The sequence below is a fragment of the Corvus moneduloides genome, chromosome 12 (assembly GCF_009650955.1).
Source record: "Corvus moneduloides isolate bCorMon1 chromosome 12, bCorMon1.pri, whole genome shotgun sequence".
Taxonomy (NCBI): domain Eukaryota; kingdom Metazoa; phylum Chordata; class Aves; order Passeriformes; family Corvidae; genus Corvus; species Corvus moneduloides.
This window is the reverse complement of record NC_045487.1, coordinates 19,746,526-19,760,137: the sequence shown is the minus strand read 5'-3', so window position 1 is coordinate 19,760,137 and position 13,612 is coordinate 19,746,526. Positions and strand designations below refer to the sequence as shown.

Here is a 13,612-nt window from a genome sequence, read left to right as displayed (position 1 = left end):
AACAATGTAGAGCCTTACAGAAATGTCAGGTTTGAACAAAGTCCGTGTTCTTTGAACAAAAAAACTCCTTCAATACTAGAAAATAGGAGTAGGCAGAAATATCTTCCAAGAAGCGTGTTTCAAATTTCAATTTGCTGCTAAGGCCAAATGGAGATATGAGGCTGGTGCCTGTGCCCTGGTTTTGGCTGGTTTGCATAACCTGAGAGCTGCCTTGCTCTCTCACAGCTATGCTCAGCCAGTACCAACCTGGAGGAGACACCTCCCTCTGCCAAGTTAGCATGACCCAAGAATAAATCCTGGCTTGTTCTCCACATTGCTTTTCTTCTAGAAGGTGTTTGAGAGTATGGTTGTGCTATTTGTAAAAGTCAAGCATGTAACCACCAGCTTTTTCAGATACTGCCGTGTATTTGTGGAGCACAGGCCCTTGCAAATGGCAATTACACAGGAGAATTCAACTGAATTTTGTATATATGAACTAGTTTTGGGGTTGGGTTTTTTCTGTTGTTTGTTTCTTTTTTTAACTGAGGCTGATATTTAGAATATGTCTTTCATATTTAAATATTAATGCTGTCTTTTTTTTTTTTTTAATGTTAGTAGCTAATCCTATTTATATTTACCCATGATACCCATGAATGTCAGTGGGCCAAATTCTTTCACATTCATATTTGTTGCACCAGTCACATTGTTTTCAAAAAATCAGCCAGTTGGTATGCAATACAAATGCAAAAGCTATTCTGCTTAAAAATTTGAGAAGCAGAGTTCATTTGGGAGAACAGTTGAGGTGATGATGGGAGCAAGAGAGAAGGATGAGAGGGCTGTGGGACTCTGGGCTCCAGGAGGTGCATTTCAGGTGTTGAGTGTTGCAGGGTCAGCAGCCTCTTCCCCATCCCCCAGCTGGGATCAAGGCCAGCTCTGATATAGGGCAGCTGTGTAACTGTGGGTCAGGCTGGTGTTAAAAAAAGCTGTGAGAAAGCTTCTTGGGGCCTTTCTCTCTTTAGGAGTCCCACTTAAACTCAGTTCCTGGCTGGAGTTCCACTCTGTGTGTGCCTGTACCTGGCTGTGTGCCTGGCCGACCCTGACTGTGGCTTGGCTTCCTGGTCTGAGCTTGGCCCTGCCTCATCGCTGCAGACTTGTCTGGTGAGTGCAGGACTGTGGCTGACCCCAGGTAGTGCCACGGGACCTGCTCAGAAGCTGTGGGACTGTGTTGCTGTGTCCCTGCCTGCCTTGCTTTGCCCCTGGCCTCCCACTTATCTCCCTGGGCAGAGGTCTTGCTGCTCCCAGGTATGTGTTGGGGACTTTTCCCCTCAGTTTGTCAAGAAAAAATTGCTGTCCAGTTGGTCTGAGTGTCTGTGAGAATGAGTGTGTTTGCTTGGGAAGATGGACTTGTGGAAACACGTGAGCGGAATTATTCTGACGTGGTATTTATTTGGTCATTAAATTTGGAAATTAATTGTACTGATCTGTGTTCACAAATGGTGCTTTTTGTCAAAAGAGTAAGTAGTGTATGTTTTGGTGATGTTAAAAATTAAAAAGGCATGTAATTATTGGTTACACTGTAAATTCTACAGACAAGCAGTTCTATCTGTCTTATGATGTAAGAGAAGGAAACTAAATCAGATTTAGTATTTTTTGTTGATTTAGTGAATTGAAAGTCAGAGCTGATAAAGGGACACGGTAAATATTTTTGCTGTGGGTTTCCTAGCTGAGACATTTTACTCTTCTTAGATTGTTTTCTGTGATGCCCAGAGCAAGTCATCCTCAGCTGTGCGAGTCAATGAGCTAATGTTGCCTGTGCCCATGGGAGGCCTTAACCAGGTTCACGTGTGTGAAGCATCCAATTTTAAGAAGAATAAAAAAATATTAAGATGGCAATCAGAATTTTGTGTAAGTCCAAAAATAATTTGTTAAATCATGAGGAATAACATAATGCTTACTGTCCCCTAAAATAAAGCTCATGGCTGCATAGCAGGTAACTAGTTCTTTCATAAGACAGAATTCTGAAATAAAAAGGGTACTTTGAGGGTAAAAACCCTCACACCTTGGGACAAAGCTCTTTCTCTGGCTTGCTGCTTGTGGTAGCTTTGTTGGCAGAGTAGGGTAGAGGAAGAACAAATTCCCTGCTGTGTGCCAGGCTGAAGCCTGGCAGAGCTGCTCTGTGCTGCCCTGCCTGGAGGGCTGCCTGCTGCCGAGGGGGATGGGGCAGTGTTCTCCTCACCCACAGTCCCGGGTGGAGGGTCCCAGGTCCCACCTCATTTACCAGTTGACCCTTTCTTGAAGCAAATGCTGCTCCTGCTCTGTGCTTGGCATTCCCCCTTCCCGGCTGGCCCAGAGCCACTCTTGCCCACCTACCCCTCCCCTGTTGGAGACCTTTTCTCCAGGACTGCTCTGGTGCTCTCTGATGACTCCTCTGCTCTCTCCCTGAAGCTCTGAGGGTTTGGGTCTGGGACTAAACCGGTGGAGGACTTTGAGAACCTCTGAGGTGCTGCTGTGACACACCACTGGTTGTGGCCATGGGGCCAGCCTGGGTGCAGCCTCTCCCAGCAGTGGCTGGGCCTTTCCTGAGGAAACCCTCTTCCTCTGCAGTTGGGAAGCAGCCAGCATGGAGGGACAACTACAGGAACTAAGGAAATAGCTGCAGTATGCATAGCAATTAATAATAATTGATCTACTGTATTGGTTGTTGCTCTTAATTTTCAGCTTTGACAGGTCGTTATTAAAGGACCAGACATGTTTCAGAAATGGTGAGTGTAAACATTACTTCATCTCTTTGCTATGAGTACCTGGTAGAGTTCTGCTCCCTCTTCTTTTTATTTTTTCTTCTTCCGTAAGAAAAGAGGAATGTTTTCCCTTTGTGAATAGGTGTAAAGTACTAGCTTGTGCCAAGATGCCTGGTATTTGGCCTCCTCACATGCTTGCAGGACATGGACTGCATGTAAAGCAGGAGAAGTGTAGAGGGTTGGAACAATAGATATTGGGGAGTAATTGAAAGATTAGAAAGAAATCTCAGACGTAGCAGGGAGACAAAAATTATAATGAAACTAAAAGGGAGGAATAAGGGCAAAACTTTGCAGGGCAAAAGAAGCATTCCTTTTTTTTTGAGGGACAAACACAGTCATTCAGCTTTTCTTTTTTTCTTGACATTTATGTACTTTTAGTATAACAGGAGCATTGCAGTGCAGTTTTTTGGTAAGAACCTAGGTTAAAATAAAAATCTATAGTGCTACTGTCCCCTTGTTCAATTCTGCACAGGCAGAGTGACGGAGAGAAAAAGATGACATCCAAAATGTTTTCCATTCTTCTGTACAAATTATTATTTGAAACCCAGTGAACTCTTTTCTAAAAAGCTCAGACTTAAGACCAGTTCGAAACTTCACATTAAGCAGCAAAAGTGACCAAAATCTCCTCTTTCTTGCAGCTTAGTTGAGTAAATAGGGGTTCCAGTTTGCCTGTTGCCCTGTGATGTGCTGGGTTCCTTGAGCAGGCTGCACAACTGCTGCCTGGCAGGTTGTCAGATTAGCTGGAGCTCAGGCGTTCCACCCTCCTGGGGCAGAAATGGGAGGCAGGAGAAGGTCAGTGCCCTCACTGAGGATCAGAGTAGTTCAAGCCTTGCTCTGGAGTAGCTTGAATCCACCCCCCTTGATTCGTTTGGTGGAAGGGTGCCTGCTTGCCTAAGGAGTCAGAAACAACTGAGCTGATGCTGGCCCCACTGGTTCTTCCTTTCCTGCAGAATATGGTGTGGGTTTGGTTGCATCACTGCTCACAGCCCTGTGGGCCGGGGCTGGACCTTTGTCTCCAAGGCAGAACAGCATGGCCCATTCTGTGCTCGGGGGCTGTCACAGAGGATGAGTGCAGTGCCTGGAGCTCCCGGGGGCTCTCGCTACAGCCTGGGGAAGGCCAACCCAGTGGCTTAAATGGTTAAAATACTCAGAACCTGAAAAAGATTGGAGGTAGGGAATTCATCAATCCACAGAGGAAGCGCTGATGTTAAGGGACCTTTGTCTGCCTCTGACACTACAAAGGTACTTTGAAATAAATTTAGGTGAATTACCATTTCCTAAAGAGAAAAAATTTTCAGAATTCTTAAATTCTGTAATAATTTCTTAATAGGATTTTCCCCCCATAAATGAGCATTAGTAAAACTTCTCAGGAGAATAAATGATCTTCAAAGTCTATAACTTTAGAAACACAAATTATTGTTTGGAATACCTCAATCTAAAAGATCTCTTTCTATTGTTGAACACTCTATTTCTTCTTAGAAGGAATGTGTAAAAATATGTCATATCAGATTCTGTCACAATGAATAGACTTCACAACTATTTTATTTAAAAATTAGTTCTAATATGAACAAATAAATATACTCCCAATTATGTTTGAACAAGACTTAATGTTTATACTTTATTTTGCATAACAATTCTGGGGCTTCTAAAACCTCAGGAATTTTTTCCAGAGTAACTGTATGTCTAACCTTGGAACCTAAAAGAAATAATTTTTAAACTACTGTAATGTAACACATGTTGTGCTATACCACTGGCACTTAGTGCTGCATTAGGTTTTTCCTGTAACACAGAAATCCCAAATTTTCACCCAAAACATTTGTAGGAACTTCGAAAATAATTTTTATTTCCTACTGAAAACAACCATCAAGATTTTATTTACAAAATAGAAACTCAGGTTTTATGTAGCTACATTAACAAGTTCAACAAAAATGTTTTAAAAGGAAATTTCTGCCTTGTATGTGGGCTTAAAGAAGACCCCAGGAAGATCTTATTGTGTCCTTGCACTACTTGAAGGGGACTTAGATGGGAACAGACATTTTAGAGGATCTGTAGTGAGTGGACAAGGAATAATTGTTTTAAACTAAAACTTCAGCCTAGATACAAGGCAGAAATTTTTCATGAGGAAGGTGGTGAAACAGCAGAACAGGTTGCCTGGGGAGGGGGTGGATGCCCCATCCCTGGAACCATTCAAGGTCAAGTTGGACAGGGCTCTGAGAAGCCTGAACTCGTTGAAGATGTTCCTGCCTCTTGAAGGACAGTTGGACTCGATGACCTTTAAAGGTGCCTTCCAAACCATCCTGTGATTCTAAGAATTACTTTTGGAAATTGGGATGAGTTTCCCAAAAGATCTTATTTTGTTTATCATATATGAATATTTGGTTGACCAAGGAATCAGCCTTTTGGGGACAGAAAATGAGGACTGGCTGGTCTCCAGGTGTCACTGAGATTTTTTATTTCTTGTTAAAAATCAGTCACTAATGGGATGCAGACCAGGACACACATTCACGCTAATGAAGGTTTATGAGGCTGCTGCTGTTCTCTCATTTCATTAACCCTGCTGGGGGCCAGTCACATGCTCTGAGTCAGGTGAGGCAGGGGCTGAGCACTTGGGCAAAATCCACCCCTCCCAAGGGCAGCAAGGTGGATGAGGAGGGGAACAAAGCATTTTCAGGAAGTGTTTCACCAGCATGGTCCTATTCAGAGCACCTGCCTGCAGCCTCATGTGCACTGACACACTGCCTGCCCTCCCTGTGCAGGGACGCACCACCAGATTGACATCTGCTGGTGGGAATGTCCTAGCAATAGTTTTTTTGGAAGTCTGCTAATTTGACAGAGATCTCTCATTTTTCAGATGACTCAAAAAAGCCCAGCTTGGTTATGGAGGGCTGATACGGTGTCGGGATGTGGAGGTCACGGCTTGCTGCTTCGATGGAATTCTTTGAAGATATTGCTGCTCAGGAGATGTGACGGACAAACTATAAAGACACAACCTGATGCTTGCCAAAGTGTGTCTGAAAATGGTGTTGTGCTTGATCTGTGTGTCAAGCCTCTGCCCTTTGTAAATGCATCTTTTAAAGCTATATGTGTAACCCTGCATTTACAAAGTACTGCCACAGCCGGTGCTGCGAGCATCATTGATGAGATCTCATAACAATTACTTAAATGGTGTGCCAAGAGCAAGTTTTTTCAGATTAACAGTGACAAATACAGCCAGGAAATTTGGCCTGATAGCAGACTACGAAGTTGCAACAGTAAATAGTCATTTGAAAACTTCACACAGTAGAAATAATTTTAATTCCTTTTCATATTTATATCAACAGTAAAGGAATTCAAGGACAAGAATGAGATATTAAAATGCTGTTTGGAAGAATGAATGGCCCACTGCATGTTGGAGTAAACAGATCAGCTTCAGGTTGTTTTCAGGAAGACTTGAAACTGGAGAAGCTGTAACCTTCCTCCTCTGTGGAGTCTGTCAGCGACTGCTGCATGGGGCTTCACATTCTGCAAATGCAAAGGGGCTCAGGCCCCAGGGGCAGCACCAGCCATGTGTGCTGTCCTTGTTGGAGTCACGCAGACTTGACTGATTTTACCTGGGAGGTTGAGGTGATTCTTTTGCATATGAAGTTCCACCCTTACTGTCACTGAATGCTGAAGGGCAGCCCATTGAGTCCAGGAGGAGGAGGCAACGTCCCGCCTCTGCTTCCCAGAAGACTTGTTTCTAATTTCTCAGCTTCTCACATCTAGAGAAACTGCACCAAGTTTCAGTGCCTGGTGCATAGTAGGTCCTTTGCTCCTTACCAGGAAAAGGGGAAATGTGACCCCCAGTAGCCCTTTGTGCCAGTTTTGGCACTTTGTGAATATAATATTTACTATTAAGATTGTGCTGTTTTAGTCAGATGGCAGATTTGGGGAATACCAGCATGCAGAACAGCTTGTGGTCTTACGATGTCATTGTCTGTGATGGAATGAGCTATGGGAAGCCTCCTGTGGGTTCAGGACCTCAAGAGCTCTAGAGGTAGCTATGGAGACTGCTTGGCAGATGGACCCATCAAAATGTGTGTTTTCTCCAGAAAAAAATGTGCAAACCTCTAGGACATGATAATAGGAGAGAGGAAAGAGTTAAATTAATGAAACTGCCTCATCATCACATGTCAGAAGAGAGAACAAAATGGTGGAGGAAATGAGGATAGGGATTTAAATTTCAGGTTTTCACCTGCCAATTCCATTCATACACACTAGACACCCCTTTTACAGCTGTGGGTTTGATAAGGTCTAACACAGGTGTTCTGTTGGGTTTTTTCCATGGCATTAATAAGGTTTTTCCTAAGGAAATCATGCCAGAGACAGGATTTTTGACATTGCTTTATCAGTCCCTGTATAACTTCTGAATTTTGGGCCAACTTCTAACCAAATTTGGTTGCTCTTAAAAGTGATGTGAAAATAGCTGGAGAGAAAGAGGAAAGAACTTTAACTTTTACTGAGGGAAAAACTATATTCATTAGAGAATCCTCTGAGGATTTCAATCTTGGGACATAAAATCTATGAGAAATAGTATTTTATTTTGCTGCTCAAAGAACTATTTGTCTTAACATCTTAACAAGATCTTTTAAAAGTTACATTTAAAGAGAACTCTCTCTCTAATTTCGAGGCTGTTAATCCCTTGTGCTACAAATGTTTATGTGCAAGACTAGTCTTGGCAGATCATTAGGCTTTAGAGCTATTCCCCATTAAGCCCGTGTATAAATACTTGCAATATCAGGTCTTTGCTGAAACCAAATAAATGCTAGCAAGAGCTTTTGACTGTGGCTGGAATTAATTGTCTTCAGTGATGGTGTATCATGCCCTCCAAGTTCTTAATGAAAGGAAAAATGGCAACGTTCAGCTTGCTCACCATACAGAGATCTGAAGTGATATCCTTTGTAAGGAGACTTACTGACCCTCTGCTCCAGCACAGTATAGCTGGGAAAAACAAACTGGGTAAATTAGATAAAGAAATTTGATTTTATGAATTATGGTGGTAGGAAAATGCCTGCAAAGTGCAATTCTGTTTATATAGTTAAAAAATTGATTAATGTTCTATGGCTATTTACACAAGGGAATGGAAGCTGAATCAAATGTTTAAAAAAACCCCAAAAAACAACAGAGTTTCTCTTGATTATTTAGAAAACACGAAAAAATACCACACTGATGTCAGACTGGCACTGTTTTTCAAGATTTAAAATTAGCATTGAACAGTCTGTTCTGGGAGCCCATGGTTTTGGTACATTTTTTTTCCACTGCAGTCAGCCTGGATTGACTTGCACTGCTCTCCTTGCTTCAAGTACAGTGGCTGCTCAGTCAGGAATGCAAAACTACAACGAACAACAGGGAGGAGGAGTTATTAGGATTGTTTACAAATTTTGATTTGCATGAGGGAGCGGAGATGTTGACAGTTATACTTTGAGAATCAAACTACCACAGCTGGATAAACATGTGCTGGATATCTCAAGGCCTTGCTTTCTCCCACTCCCATGGCAGAGAATGAACCAAATGCAAGTCCAACCTAATCTGAAAAATAATAGAACAGCTTTCAACAAAACCTATTTATCTGTGAGGTCAAAAAGCCTCAGCCTAGTTACACTCCTAGACAGGCTCTTCTTGACAACATGGTCATACTATCTCAGGGGCTGGGAGCTGTAGTGTTACAGACCACCCAGAATTATTGCTCCCACAAGGCAACGATAATGGTGCTGTGATTTCACTGCCTACAGACCTGAACTAACATTTAATAGCTTGGCTAGCCATGGGAAACCTACTGAATTGTTGTGTTTTATGGATCACTTTTCCTGGGTACTTTTTAGGCACTGATAAAACTATGTAGCTTGGAAAAGTAAAGAAGAGTTGTAAGAAAAGAAATGAATAAACAAATTGGTACTGGCTTGCAGGGCTTAAGCAAAGGTAGCTGTGATTAATGTTATTAATGGACAGGTTTCATCTTCTTGGGCTTTGGTGTGTTTGACACACCAGAATTCTGTCAAACTCCTTAGAAGTAGAATACCTGATGGTTTTTAAGGTAAAAATAAAACAGTGTATTCTCTGGAATGAAAATGTGAATGAATCCCAAATGCAAAGGGCTCTCAGTTTTCTCAATCTGTAGACAAACCTTCTGGGGCTTTTGGGTGCACCAGCAATGTAAGTATGAGTGCAGGCTACAGGAAATAAGCGCTTGTCAAAGCTGTGCTAACCTTGTGTTGAGAGAAGTTTGTAGAAATAAATTTCTGTAAATCTATTCCTATTGGTGAATGATCTTCAAGTTGATGGACCATTCCCTATGTAGGTCTGTTTGAAAGAAAACAGCAAAAACAAAATAAACACAAACACAAACCCCAAACAAACTTAAGAATGTTTTTGTAGAGGTTGGGTTCCTCTGAAGTCAAAAGAAATTCTGCCATAGGTTTAAATGGGAGCAGATTTGACTTAAGAAAGGAGCAGTTTTCATGGGAAAATATTTGTACACATGGAGATCTGTTTGGGTAAGAGCTGATTTATATGTTCAAGTGTCTGTTTGCATAAAGAAGTTTATTTGGGCCCAGCTGTTCATAAATACTGCAAGGTGCATGTAAGACTCCTTTTCTCTATTACTGTTTGAAAAAGTCTGTTACCATCCAGCTGGAGCTGCAAAGTAATATGATCTCTTTTGTCTTTTTCTTCTTGCCCTCCAAGCTCCTTCACATCCCAAATCCAATGAGATACCTATCAATTATGGGAGCTATCATGTTGATTTCCAGGTAAATCTTTCATATCTACAAATAGCTTTTTGTTACAGTCATGCAGGCATGAGTTATGTTACCTAGTAGGTTGAGATGAATCTTTTTATATCATGTTCCATTCTGGGTAATTAATAGCACATACTTCAATCAACATTCTTTCTCTTTTTGTGGGTTGTTATGTTGGGTTTTGGGTATTTAGATGGTTATGGTTGATGTTTGGGATTTTTTTTTTTAGTGCATTAGGACATAGTGACTCATATCTGTATGTTTGTGGTGGGTTTTGAGTGAGTGTTTTGTTTGTTTCATTGGACACATTTTCAATTCTGAATACTGAAGTCACGTCTAGCACCAAACGGGAATGGTGCCATCATTGTCTTCCCAAGAAGCTCCCAGATTTTTGACTGCAATTCTACTCTCTGAATTGCAGTTTAATATAAGCACAAACACTGCCATAAATATCAGATTGAACTGAATTCCCAGTGGGTCCTCCATGGCCACACCTGGTGTTATGATCCCCAGTGTGTGAGCACTTCCTTTAAAATCTGCTTTCCAGTGATGATTAGCTCTGGTGTCGGGGAAAGCACACATGGAGGAGGAAGAGGAGGCAGGAAGTGCTCTGATGTTTCCCTCCCAGCTCCTTCAAGTGACTTTGATCCCAAACAGTCTCAGAATTCAAAGCCTTTCATAATCCTCAGTGGTTGTAAAGATGAGTATTGGACATCATAGTTTGTTTTTAGTTTTTAGTTTGTTTTTAGTTTTGTTTTTAGTTTGAACTAATCTCTTAGAAAAAGAGAATGTTAGCTGCAGATTGTCAATAATGCTTCTATATGGCTAGAAATGTTTAATTTTCGTTGCAGTCTGTGATCTACTTTGAATGCTGCAGCTCTTGTTTACTATTTTCTTATGTATAAACCTTGTCATGGATACAGAGATTTCTGTGTGATTTTCTCTTTTGAATATATCTTATTAGTCATAGATTTCTTTGGGGTTGGGTTTTTTTCCCTCCTTGTTTTGTAAACCACAGAGAAATATCCCACTCCTTGTGTTGTTGTTAAGTTCTTGAGCAGCATGCCAGAAGAATGTGGTGTCATAGAAACATCTCTTCCCGTCGGAGCAGATAGATTCCACAGCCAGAAGTGTGTGGGTTTGGTGTGCTGTTCTCGGCAGCCTGACTCATGTAGCCCAGGAACAGGGCTCCTCTGCAGCATTGATCTGGCAGTGTGTGGCCCTCATAATATCTATACAAATTGGAATAAACTTTGGTGTTCTTCCAAAGATGGATGGTTTGGGCTGTGATGCACTCCTTGGTCTGATCTTCAGAGAGAACTGTAAAGTCTTTCCCTGTTTCTTTTTCTGGATGAAGAAGTCTTGCTGTTGAAAGACCCAGATACTTGGTCTTGTTTGAAAATTGGCCCAAGTGCTTTCATTTGAGACAGTGCAGGATGGGATATGTGGCAGCGGCCCCCCACTGATGTGATCCCCCGATATCAGACAGGGCATTGTCTCCAGTTCCTGTTCTTTGTCACCTTCCTCATCTCAGCCAAGTCCTGGGTGAAGTGTCCTGCTCTGCTCTCCTGGGCACAGCCACTGGCTGGAGGCACTCGAAACATCCCCTGTTTCCTCTGAACCCTTTAGGTCTAACCTCACCACAGCTGAGTCTCCCTGTGCAATTTGGGAATGCCCAGTACAGCTGAATCCAGCAAACCACCTGTGAATTATTCTCTGTGTGTTGTATTATCTCTTTTGATGGGTTGCTTGGAAAGCCTTAAGAAGAAGCTTGTATGTTTTCCAGCTATCTGGTATTGCCCTGGATGTGGGTATTCTCTTCTAAGGGGAGAGACTGATCTTCCCATGCTCCAAAAGACCAAGAAAATGTTCCTGTCTGAGATCTCCTAGTAATCTGAGTGCAGCTTTTGCTCAGAGAGTGGAGTATTAAAAATACTCCAAGATGTGAGAGGAATTAAATCATTACTGTGAAAAGAATCCCTTTTTGTTTTCTCTGGATAAGCCTAGGTTTTATTACCTTTTCCCCCTGATTTTGGAATGGGGCAAAACTGGTAGAAAAGGCAGTTGTTCCATGGGAAATACCCATTTTGAACTTGCAAAAAGATGTTCATTTGTGATCCTAGGAAAGTCTTTGATAAATTCAGTCAATTTTTAAAAAGATTACTGTATTCTTATTGCACTGACTGACAGCTATATTTGATGATGTTTGTTGAAAGCTCAAAGTCTGTTTTTCACTTGGGAGTTACTCATGGGTAAAGTTCTCTACTGAGAGAAGAATCATGTGTGTGCCTTGAACATCATCAAGGAATCAGCTGCATCTTTCCCCCTTGCACATGAAGGTTTCCCACCCCTGGAAGAGCAGCTTATATGCCTCACATCCCGAAGCTGTACAAACACAATGTGTTCAAGTTTGGGGTTTGTTTATTTGTTTGGTTGTTTTTTTTCCAATGGGGATGATAGAGCCCTTCATTACAATTATCTGCTCCTGTTGATTTCCCACTTGTCAAAGCAGTCCCTGGCTCTTACCTTGGAGATGAATCTCAGCCCTGTGGCAGCAGAAACGAAAGAGTTTGAAGGGGCAGAGGGAATCTCTGTGCAATCATTGCAAACAATGTAATGCTGGGCAAGAAACACTGATGTGTGACAGCACATGGCAATGCAGCAGACACGTGTGGTGTCCTCTGCTTTTTGAGAAGCATCAGTTTGTGTCCAAGGAAGAGAATATACTGCCCTGCTCAGGTATTCAAGTATTCAAGGATAACAAAGTCCTAACCATAGGTCCACAGGGGATATTGTACTTCTACCAGACATCCAAACATGGACATTGGCCTTTTTTAATGTTCTAGAAGTTGAGTTTTGATTTAAATAATATATTGGATATTAAATTAAGCCACAGTGTAACTGTAATTTACATGAAGGACTTACTTAAAGAAAAGGAATAGATGCATCTAATCCTCTGAATAATTTTAGTGTTTTTCCCTCTGAAAACCAGGTTTGGCCTTGGGAAGGAGATCTATTTTTATCTTCAGAAATCTGCTATTTATCTTGTAACCATAAGAGATGCAAGCATGGATCTCAATCGACTTTCAAGTCACATGAAAGTGTCCAAAATATTTGCAGTGAAATGTTCTGCTAGGAAACAGCTTTCAAAATTTCATCTAATGATGGAAAACAATCTGTCTTGCCAAAAGTTTCCCTACATGTCTAACAAGATTTTAGTTTAAAAAGTCTATTTCCTACACAATAGCAGAACAGCTGCATTTGGAATGCAAGGTGTTTTCAGATTTTGCCGTGTGGGAAACCTGTATTCAAACACTCCTGCAGTTAATGTAACTGTTTGTTATGCTTCTCTGTTTGCCAAATGTAATATTTTTTCTCTACTAGTATTCATCTGTTGGTGGTTTCATTGTTTCTTCTCAGTTATATCAATACCTGAGAAATGGCCACATACACATGAAATTTGAAATTTAGTTTTGATGCAAGATAGTAATATCATCTTCAGAATATTTTTGAAAGCATGGAGGGGTGGGGATGCATGTGTGTTTATCAGCTTTTTAAACACAATGTGATTTTTTTTTCCTGAATAAAAGTATAAATTGTACTAAATACATGGTGGGTCTGTGTCAGGCACTGTCTCTCAAGTGCAAGGAATACACTTGCCAGGAATTCACTGATCCAAAGGTTACTGCTAGTTAATTTTAATAAACATGGTAAAAGGCTCTTCCTGACTTTAATATTTTTGCCCCAGTTTTTCTTGTACATGTGGATTTTATCCAGTGATTCTTCATGACCAGCAACACAGAAATTTTCTGGTCTCCTAAGTATTACAAATATTCTATCTGTGCTTTTGTATCCAAGACAATAACTTTTCACACAGCACAATTCAAAGTGATGCGACCACAGGGAATAAGGAGAGGAGATAAATGCTAAGATTAGAGATCGTCAGACTATTTGGGGCTGAAAAAAATGTAATTGAAATGCATCACTTTACTGGAGCATCTCTGGGACCAGGAAATGGAGGAGGAAACATTGGGAGAAGAAAGATTGCTTACACTTGGGATATGGGAAAACAAATGCCTG

At 41.3% G+C, this 13,612-nt stretch overlaps 1 long non-coding RNA gene across 1 annotated transcript; it reads left to right on the top strand.

The window, feature by feature from the left end:
* The first annotated feature begins 497 nt into the window (after positions 1-497).
* Positions 498-13,138, top strand: LOC116449954. Its single transcript, XR_004242607.1, has 3 exons — positions 498-1,281; positions 9,480-9,544; positions 12,525-13,138. It is a non-coding gene; the product is annotated as an uncharacterized LOC116449954 (long non-coding RNA).
* The last annotated feature ends 474 nt before the right edge of the window (positions 13,139-13,612 follow it).